The 10,881-nt window shown below is 48.8% G+C and overlaps 1 pseudogene; it reads left to right on the top strand.

The window, feature by feature from the left end:
- The first annotated feature begins 212 nt into the window (after nt 1-212).
- On the top strand, nt 213-4,887 carry LOC125537778 (annotated as a pseudogene).
- The last annotated feature ends 5,994 nt before the right edge of the window (nt 4,888-10,881 follow it).

Below are 10,881 nucleotides of genomic sequence, written 5' to 3' on the forward strand. Positions count from 1 at the left end.
TCAGGGTTCTTCGCCTACTTCGAGCACCGCCGCCGCACTCCTAACCTAGCCGCCGCCGCTATCAGGCCGCTGCCGCCGCTCTTCTTTGACCGCCGCCGCCCGCCCACCCCCTTCGTCTTCGTCCAAGCACCAGCCCGTCGCCAGCGTCGCCGTCATCTACCCCGACCACTTCGTCTACCCCGACCACCGTTGGTGCCATCGGCCCCACGCCGATGGACGCCGCAATCGTCGTCGAGTTCTTCTCTGCTGGCCCCTCCGACTTCTCCGACATGGCGTACAGCTTGTACAGGTCCCTCGTCTGCGCATGCCCGGTGCTGACAACACCGATGCGTGCCTTCATCCATGACGTGTCCCCGGGCCTGGCAAGCTTGGTCGGCGCTTCGTCAACTTCGTCTTCATCCGTCTACGCATGCCCGCTGCTGGCAACACCGGTGCGTGCCTTCGTCCACGATGTGTCCCGGGGCTTGGCAAACCCGCTGCGACGCGTCGTCAACAACATTTTCTTCCTGACGCACCCCTACTTCGACACCACTGCGCCCATGCTAACTCGGCGCCCCCTTGCGCCCGCGGCTCCACGGCGACTTCCTCAACACCGGCTACCCCGACTCGACATCAACCACGGCATTCTTCGTAGGGCTACCTCGACCACGGCTCCACCACCCACGCTCTCGGCTACATCGACAAAAGGCACAAAGGGCTACCGTCTGCTTGAGCAACCCCGTTGGTTTCCACTCTAGCCACGACTCCGCGATGCGTCGACCGTTACGACTGTGGGAGGGCGTCCGTCGGCTTGCCTTCGGATTCTTCTCCAGTCTCACCGTCTGCGTCGCTGCCGTTGTGACTGCGGGGGGATGTTGAGTAACATGATTGTATTAGGAAACATAGGATAGACTAGGAAATATTCTGGCTTGCCTTGTACTCCAAGTAGATCATGTACTCCTATATATATGCACACGAGGCTCAAGCAATACAACGAACTATTCCACCAATCCCTCTCTCCCTTCTAACACAGACTACCTATAAAATATCATTCAACTTGTAAATGCTTCCACATTGATATCATCTTTGACTAGCTACCAACAGAAACATTGGCTCTCTGCAAAAAAAGAAAAAAAAATTCCAACTATCCTCAATCATCTTCGACAATTGACCATGTTCGACAAAGTCTTGGTCCAGCGGGATCGGGCGCCCCAATCTTTGTTGACTTTGGCCAATTCTCCAATCGGCACACAAACTCAATTACATAACATCTTGTATAGAAAAGAAATTACTTTACATAATTCATTTCATACCAAAATTATGAAGTGATCATTTCACAATTACATAACATCTTGTCGTCGTCGGCCTTCTCCTCCTCGACGCGGGCGCCCCTGCTGGACCCCTGCCCGGCGTCGCCGTGGCGAACAGGCGGCGGCGCGTCGTCGTCGTCGCTGCTGTCGCAAAGGATGACGACCCCGCCTTCCTCGCGGCCTTCTCCATCGCAATGGAGTCCTGGCGCGCCCACTCGAGGGCGGCGTCGCCGTCGTCGGCGAACTCGGCCTTCACCGGCGACAGACGTGGCTCCGTCTTCACCGGCGGCAGACCCGGCTCCGTCTTCACCGGCGCCGGCCCCGGCTCCGTCTTCAGCTTGACGAAGCGCGGAGGAGCCGACGAGGGGGCGCGCCGGCCGCCCTCGTTGATGACGATGCCAGCGCTGCGAGTGCGCCGGCCGAGTGGCGTCTCCGCCGCGGGCTTGGCCTTGACGCCGAGCAGCGCCGGAGAGCCGGAGGAGTGGGAAGAAGAACGGGACGACGAGGAGGAAGAAGAGGACGCGCCGAACCTTCTTGGAGCCCATGGCCCGGCGCTACGGTGCTGCGCCGAGGCGGCCACCCTCGCCGGGGGGTACGCCAACGGCGGGTCGTTGCCGCCCTCGAGGTACGTGAGCACGCCCTCGAGTGTGCGGCCGGGGACGCCCCACCAGAGGTAGCGTCCCTCGCTGTTCTGCCGGCTGCCGACCACCGGCGCGCCGTTGGTGGACGCCAAGCGCTGCTGTTGGCGGCGCTCGAAGTACGCCGCCCAGGCCGCGTGGTTGTCGGCGGCGTACTGGGGGAGGGAGAGCTCGGCGTCGGTGAGGGACGCGCGCACGATGTCGACCTCCTCGGCGAAGTACCTCGGGTCCGCCGCGGCGTCGGGCAACGGGGGAATGGGCACTCCCCCGGCGCTGAGTCTCCACCCCGTCGGCCCGGCGCGCATCTCCGGCGGCGCCGGGATGTTCGCCTGGAACAGGAGCCACAACTTCTGTTTGCGCAGCGAACGGCGGCCGAAGCCGTTGGCCGCCGCGGTATCTCCGGGGAAGCGCTCTTCCATGGCGAAGGCGGGGCTGGGCGGGCTCGGAAGAGGTAGAGGGAAGGGCTGGGCGGCGGCGCTCGGGGAGAGAGGAAGGGTTGGACGGCGGCGAGGGGCGGGGCTAGTGTGGGCGCAGGTGAGCGGAGGCCGCCGGCTTTTATAGCCGGGCCGCGCCTGTGTGTACGCGTGCGAGGGAGTGGAGGCGTCGGCGCGCCGTCCCGTGAACGCGCCGCCCGTGAGGAATCAATGGCAAGGCTGACCGGCGGAAGCCTTGCCATTGATTCCACGCGGGAACCGAGGCCGTTGGGGGAAGACGAGGCGCCGAGTCGCTGACGCGGCTGGCCCGCGTCTTTTTCGGCCCAAGCCGGCGAAAATTGGGCTCCTGGGGACGCGACTGGGCCGTTTTTTCGGCGCCGGCGCGAAAAAATCGCCTGGGGAGGCCTTCCTGGTGGCGCGGCTGGAGATGCCCTTATGAAGTAATAAAGTGAAGCAACAATATCGATCTAATTGTTCATTGCATTTTCTTCCTTATGTTAGTCAAATAGAACCTCTTATGTTAGTCAAATAGAACCTGTTATGTTAGGAAGTTCACATGATGCACAACATGCATCGTGGTTTATTTTTTGAAGCTTCATTCGTTTCACCCTCAAGAAAATGTTAGGCTCGGTCAGTTTTCTTTCTATCTAGTGAGAGTAAGCATGGAAGCACTCTTCAAGTTATTTGTTCGATTTTATCTTATCTGGATGGAGGCATAAAATGCAACAATATTGAGAAAATGCAACAATGGATAGGTTTCTCGTTCCCTTTCAATGTGCAGTAGCACAATCATCTGTACTTAAATAAAATTGTGTTGCTGATATTAATAAATCAATAAATATGTTAAGCAAGCCTTTGGTAAGCATTAAACTTTCAGCTCAAACTTTTTATCTCATGTGTACATTTGTTTTCTTCCAAGTGTTGTCTATCTCTCCTACTCTGGAGGATCCTGAACCTCGGGTTGTATATATGACGGCCACAAACGCATGTATTTGCTATGCCGATTGGAGTGACCTCTCCAAGATGAATTTTTTTCACCCGACGGGACAAGAGGCGGCCGCGCATGGGCATGGCAAGGTGCTGCCAACGCTCACGCCCGCCAAGGCCCGTGCCCCAAACACGATAAGAAGAAGGATCCGCAACACCCAAGATCTGGCGACGACGGAGGCGGCGGCGCCCAAACATCTTCCCGCCAAAAAACGAGCTGGCCATAAGGCCACCGCAACTCGACTACTACATGGGAACCATCAGACCCTTCATTTCCTGCCCACCGCCTCGAAGACCAAGGTCGTCTTGGCTGACCGTGGGAACCGCATGCTGCGCTTCGACGTCATCAATGGCACCCGCTGCATCGACACCCTGCCAAGCCTCCATGGACTCAAGAAGAAGTCGATGTCCGTCTTCGTCCCTCCCACCGACTTGCACCTCCATGACGGCGAAGACAACGGCGACATTTACATCATCAATGGCCTCCTCTACCGGCACATGCATGGCAGAGGAGCAGCCGCAGTTCGAGGCCCTGGCGTGGAGGGGTTCCGCCAGTCCCCCGCATCTCACAGGTTCTGGCACGCGACATCCTCCCACTACCGCCGTGGATTACCCACAACAAGTGTGCCTTTGTCCATGGCCACGCCCTAGTCGGAGACACCATCTGCTTCTCCATCTTTGCAGGCGCTGAGGGTGCCGGCACCTACTGCTTCCAAATCGCGACTTGTGAGTGGAGCAAAGCTGGCGACTGGCTCATGCCCTGCCATGGCAAGGCCGATTACGTCCCCGAGCTAGGACTCTGGTTTGGCATCTCTTCTCGGGGGTTAAAAATTTCAACAAAATTTCAGTGAAATTTCCAAAATTTCGCATATTTCAGTGGGGCCCGAAATATTTTTAACCCCGAAATTTGAAGGCCGATTCAAACTGCTTTTAAAATAAATTTAAATTATGTTAGAATTCATTAAAATCAAATGAAATTTGAAATATGAAAACATGAAATAATTTCCGAAATATGCGAAATTTCCAAAATTTCGCATATTTCAGTGATGTCCGAAATTATTTTGTTTTCAAAATTAAATACCGACAATCTCCCCTGCGTTGCTGACCTCTCCGGCGTCGTCGGAGGGTAGGAGCCACCGCAGGAGAAGATGCGGATCTGGGCGCGTGATGGCCTGCCAGAGGAGTGGCAGCCCAACATGTTGCGCGAGCCCATTGTCGTCAGCCTCGGTTCCGGCAGGTTCATCGTCGTGGACTTCTTGAATGTCATGGAATCCGACAAGGACTGCAACAAGATGTTTCCCGGCAAGGAATTTGCCATCTTCACCGGTGTGGAGGTTGCGTTCAGCAACGCCGGCAAAGGCAATGACGAGAATGGCAGCAACGACAAAGGCAAAGACAATGGCAACTACAATAGCTCTCAGCTCTAGCAACGAGAATCACGACAAAGGCAAAGGGATGATGCGTGGCCTCCATATGAGCAAGCACAAATCTCATCGTTACATGTTTAAAAACCAACAGAGGATCGAGGCGGTGCTCTAATATTAACGATTCAGCAACTCATTTTGACTTGCTGAACTGTAGCTCTCTTCTTGTGCTCCCTGTTTACAACGAGTAGTACTGACTCTAGTGTTATGTCAGCTTAAATACCAGGTGTCTATCCATCCAGTATTCATGCCTCTGACCAAATAATTGTTTGATGGCCATTTTAATGATGACATATGGTTATTATTTATCGGGATGTGTTTTTCAAATGTCGAAATCTATTCGTGTTGTCTCATTAATGTTGAAATCTATGTTAGTGTTGAAATGTGTTATTAATTGCTGAAATCTTTTAAAAAGATGAAATCTCTCATTAAATTTTGACATATATTTTTATTCTTGGGATATCTTATTTAGTGCTGAAATATGCTTTTATTGTTGAAATATCCTAATAAGTGTTGATATCTCATTTAGCGTTTTTTAAGCGTTGAAATATCTCTTCTATAAATGTCCTATTAAGTGTTGGAACTTTTTATTGCGGAAATGCCTTCTTAAGTGTTACGTCGGAATCTGTTTTTAAATAATGAAATCGCTTATCACGTGTTGAAATCTGCTTTATTGTTGGCATGCCTTATTCAGAACTGAAATATGTTTTGATTGCTCGGATGTCTTATTAATTGCTGCAATATGTTTTTCAGGCCAATTAATAGGTACTATTTTATTGCTTGATCGGTTCTGCACCAGTTCTCCCTTCTCTATATATACAGGCCGTGTGTTGATAGAGCAAGCATGCATATCTTGTTCCTAGCATTTTCAAACTTCATCAGAAGATGATTGCCAAATACACGATTCACATCTACGCTCTAGGCTTGCTACTATCTCTCCATCTCCTATGCTGCACGCCTACTGTGCAATGTATGCAGTTCCACAGAGATTTACCAGTTCTTTCTCACCTTTCATTGCCTGTTACTTGTATGGTTATCAGTCCATAATGATCAGTTACCATATCAATGGCTAATTCTTTCACACCTAATTCATTTGATGTTCCATACATAGGTCGGATCATGGGCAAAGAAGACGTGGATGAGAAGATCAATTTACCGTATGGGCTTTGTGTCAACAATAGACCATGCAAAGCTGGATGGGTCTGGTTGTGTTGTCTCCTCAATCAAGAGTGCTATCCGTCCATGGATGCGTGCAAGAAAGATTGTCCGAAACCCTCTGTCTGATGGTGTCCATGAAAATGACCCGCTCTCCTTTACCCGCCTAATCTCCCACGTCATCATTAGGTTCAATTTTAATTACCTATATTTTGCCCGAGACCTAATGGATATTGTGTGAAAAAATAATTTGGAATAGAAGTATCTCATACATTAGTTGTTGCAATTTGATTTGACATGTTGCATCAATCTTTAAGTTTTGTTACCAATTATTGCCGATAACTCAGTTTTTCAAATATTGATGCCCGGTCAATTTTTGTTAATTTTACACTGCCAGTGTTTTGGGCATGCTCATGATATAGAATGTTGATTATTGGTACTGTGTTTTGGTCAATCTATCGCTTCTAAGACTTGAAGCGAACCAACATGCAGGTGAGCATTGAGCCTCTTCTTCATTGTCTCTGCACTCAGGGCTTATAAACAGCTGCGAGTGCCTCTCGCTTGGCGAGGTGGGACTAAAAAAACAGCTGCAATAAAATAAATAAGTAAAGAAAAAAAGTGAGGTGGGACTAAAAAAACAGCTGCAATAAAATAAATAAGTAAAGAAAAAAGTGCCTCCTACTGGGCCCCCACGGCCTGGATACGACTAGAAACCCACCACGGGCCAGGATCCAGGCCCGCAGGTGGCCCAGTAGGACCATCAGGCAAAGCAGTAGTAAGTAGGCCCGTAAGCCTGCAGTGGAGAGAAGCTTGAGAGGGGAGCGGCAGTGGGGCTTATAAACCACTGCGCGCCCCTCTCAGCTAGCGAGGTGGGACTAAACTTTCGTGTCGCACCGTGGCAGCACAAGGCCATTCGTCCCAGTTCGAGGCTCCAACTGGGACCAATGCCCACCCTTTAGTCTCAGTTGGAGGCACCAACCGGGACCAAAGCCCTCTGCTTCCCGCCCTTTCCGCTGCTGAAAAGAGGCCTTTGGTCCCGGTTGGTGCCTCTAACCGGGACTAAAGGGGGGCATTTGTCCCGGTTGTTGCCTTGAACCGGGACCGATGCTCTGCCTATATAAGCGGCACTCGCGAAAATTTGGTTCAGTTCCTTCTTCCCCGCCGCCCGACGCGTCTAGGCCGTCCGTCTCCGCCTCGCCGTCGCCTTCATCGCCCCGCGCCGTCCCGCGCCGCCCCGACGCCGTCGCCGCCCCCCGCCCCGCGCCCAGTGCCCCGCCGGCCCCTGCCCGTCGCCGCCCCGCCCCGGCCCGCAACGCACCACCGCCTCACCATTCGACCGTCACCGCGCCGCCCCGCCCCGCGCCGCACCTCGCCGTCGCCATCGTCGTCGCTGTCCCCGACACGCCGTCGCCATGAGCAAGTTATTTATTTGTTAGATTTTTTTGTAGTTTCATAGATTTTTTTGTTAGATGTGTAGTAATTTAGATGTGTAGTTCGTAGATTTTTTTGTCAGATATTTTTTCATATTGTGTAATTAATTTGTTCATATTTTGTTAGATTTTTTCTCTGTTAATAGATTTTTTATGAAAAGATGTTTGTATGTTCATATATATGCATGTTTGTATATGTGTTCATATATATGCAAAGATCGAATATGTCAAATTTTTATGATTTTTTTCTGTTCATAGAATTTTTATGATTTTTTCCTGTTGTAATTTTGTTCATAGAATTTTAATGATTTTTTTGTTCATAGTATTTTCTTTGTCAATTTCTTGTGTATGTATCGGAAAATTGTGAATGATAGAAGTCATTTATGAATATGTTCATATTTAGAATAGAGGAAAAAGGAAAAAAATAAGAAGAGAAAGTAGTTTATTTTTAGTTAGGAAAATAATAGAACTATAGTTAAACTAGTTTATTTTTAGTTTGATTTAATAAACTACTTTATTTTACTATATATAGAAGTAGTTTGTCACCGTGTCAGCGAGGAGGACGAGCACGTCCGTCGCTACATGGTTGCATTGGAGGGCAGGTTCGACAATACCTGGCACTTTCTTCAGGGATCTCACTGGAGCTATGATCCTGTGATGGTTCCTTATCTTTGGGTGTCCACCGCCCGCGTCGATACCCGTCGGGCGCTACGGTTCTAGTTGTATTAGTGATGCTATATTAGTGATAATATTCGACGATGTACGAACACCAAGAGATGATGTGTACTTTTGCTTATAATTATTGAATCATGCTAATTTGAATACTACTTTATTTTATGATTTGGTTTTGCTTATTTTATGATTTGGTTTTGCTTATAATTGAATGCTCATATTGGATAAGTTCTCCTTCATTTGAATTATGAACATAGGCCGGAAATGTCGTACTCGGACGACGAAAACCGCCCGGGGCTGTGCGACTGGTGCCACGACGACCGAGGTATCTGCGATAGGTTCATTGAGGTGGACGAAGATCGGCGCTTCAGCATTAAGCTCGACGAGACCTTTGATGTTCATATGGTACGCAACGACGACAATAGTTTTTTTTGGTAATTAATCATGACTTCAACTATTTTAATCATGACAATATTTTTCATCTTTTCCAATTCGACTAGCTTATCCCATGCTTTGCAAGATGCTATGTCTTGGAGAGGATGGGTTTTGAAGACCATGAAAGTTTCGAAACCAAAAAAATTATCCTAAGTACCCATCATGGTGTGGATTTTCAAGTAAAACTGTACAATGCTCAGAGTGTAACCCATTTTGGTTGCAAAAATTGGGAAGCACTTTGGAAGATGTATGGTCTTGTTGAGGGTATGCTTGTCACCATGGATCTTGGTGATCCTGCAATCGAGCAAGAGAGACCTTCGATTTGGGTCCTTGTGGATACACCTCCAATTATTCCCCCATGTGAGCTTAACATAGTTATTAAGTAATTTATATTGTTTATTTCAAAATAGTTGACAGCTTATTTCCATTGACAGCTTATTTTGATTATTCAAAGAATGTGCGGAAGATGGTAGACAAAACCCACTACACCGATGGCTCCGAATTAACTTATAAGGAGAAAAATCATCTGATAGAATTTTGTAGAGATCTTGAGAATTACAATGTCTACAATCGAACTCCTCAACATTATGGTCAATACGTGCCACTAGTGCACGTGTTGAACTACGGTAACTACCATGGAGATACCCTGGTAAGATTTTTTACTATTACGACATCCGTGCATCTTTTTGCATACTTCTAAAACTAGTACATCATTGCTAACTAAGAAGTTATTACTATGTTTTTCAACAGAGAATCCCAGAGGATTGTGTGCCTCATTTGATGTATGAGAATGGCAGCCTTCATGTTTTGAACATATATCCAGGTCATCCTACGAATCTCAACTGTCCATACTGGATTTCTAAAAGAAGTGGAGACATGACAATCAAAGAATGGAAAAAAATGTATGGACAGTCGTAAGGAGCTTCTTGGAAGCAAAAAGCAGCGAAGGGCAAGAATTGGAGACAGGGTGATCGCCATTCTTCATAATGGAGAGTCAGGGTCTATATTGTTTTATGCTATTTTACCTTAAGGGTGTTTAGGTCCTACCTGATACTGATGATCATGTGCTAAGAACAATTATGTAGGGTTGGGTTCGATGACTATGAGGATGATGATCGTATGACTTATTATTAGTAACGAGTAGAAGTTGTATGATGATGCATGATTAGTAGGACTTGTTATTATATATGATGATGTATGATGCGAGCATGCATGAGCATGTTATATCAGCGGGTGAAATGAACATAGCAGCAGCGTTGATAAACCAAGGACGAAGATATAAGAGAGGCCACTTCTCTCTATTAGCTAGCTAATAACAACCTAAAAATAACCCCCAAAACCCCTAAAACAGCCGCTTTTCTAAAAAAACATGGACTTTTGGTCCCGGTTGGAGCCACCAACCGGGACCAAAGGCCCCCCTGACTGGGCTCGGCGGACCGGCCACGTGGAGGCACATCTATCCCGGTTCGTGTTTGAACCGGGACTAATTGGTGGAGGTATTAGTAACGACCCATTAGTCCCGGTTCATGAACCGGGACTAAAGGCCCTTACGAACCGGGACTAATAGGTGTTTTTCTACTAGTGTTGTGTTTAAATTGATCCTGTGACATGTTTCTGGTGAATCAAGATTAGATCAGACGGGTAGCATCATCGCCGCCTGACATAGAACATCTCCGGTGAATCAATATTAGATGGTAGCATCATTAGCGTCAATATATATCGAAGGAAAATGTCAGCAGACTCGTATGTGAACGGTCCCTAATTCAAATGGGACTGATCGTCGGCAACACATTAGCATTTTTCCCATCTGCAACCATTAAAGTGTCCCCCTCAATCAACCACCACAAGCTTCCTTTTGAGCTCACACATGAACAACATCTTCAGGTTTTCGCCGGAACCGAGACACCGCGTTTCTTGTGATCATGTATATGAATATTGCATGTATAACTTCACGTGCTTACCCAACCTAAAAGTTTGAACCCAAGTGCCTGACTGGCACTAGTGTAACTAGACACCATGTCGTATGGTGTGCCAAAACTACCAGCAAAGTCGAATGGAAGGCTGGAAGAGGACAACAAGGGCTCAACCATGGCTGGTAATGCGCTCGGGTCTGGTCCACCCCGGCCACGAGGACCCTCCGACAGGCGAAGCACATGGACATCTCCACACCGAGTGAGGCAGTAGACCCTACCTTCTTCATGGTACACGAGGTCGACGAGGTGGTCTGTGTCCTTAAGCTACACTGGGTTGAGGAAGGTCCACCCCCTATCCCCCGCGGTGACACAGACGAGCCTATCAGCATCGCATATGGCGGGGGCAAGGAAGTCGTGCCTGCCGGGCTTGGTGAGAATAAAAGCTTGGAAACGCCCCTACCATTATAGATCAATGACGATTGATGGCAAACAAACCTCTATGGT

Source organism: Triticum urartu, chromosome 2 (assembly GCF_003073215.2).
Source record: "Triticum urartu cultivar G1812 chromosome 2, Tu2.1, whole genome shotgun sequence".
NCBI lineage: Eukaryota > Viridiplantae > Streptophyta > Magnoliopsida > Poales > Poaceae > Triticum > Triticum urartu.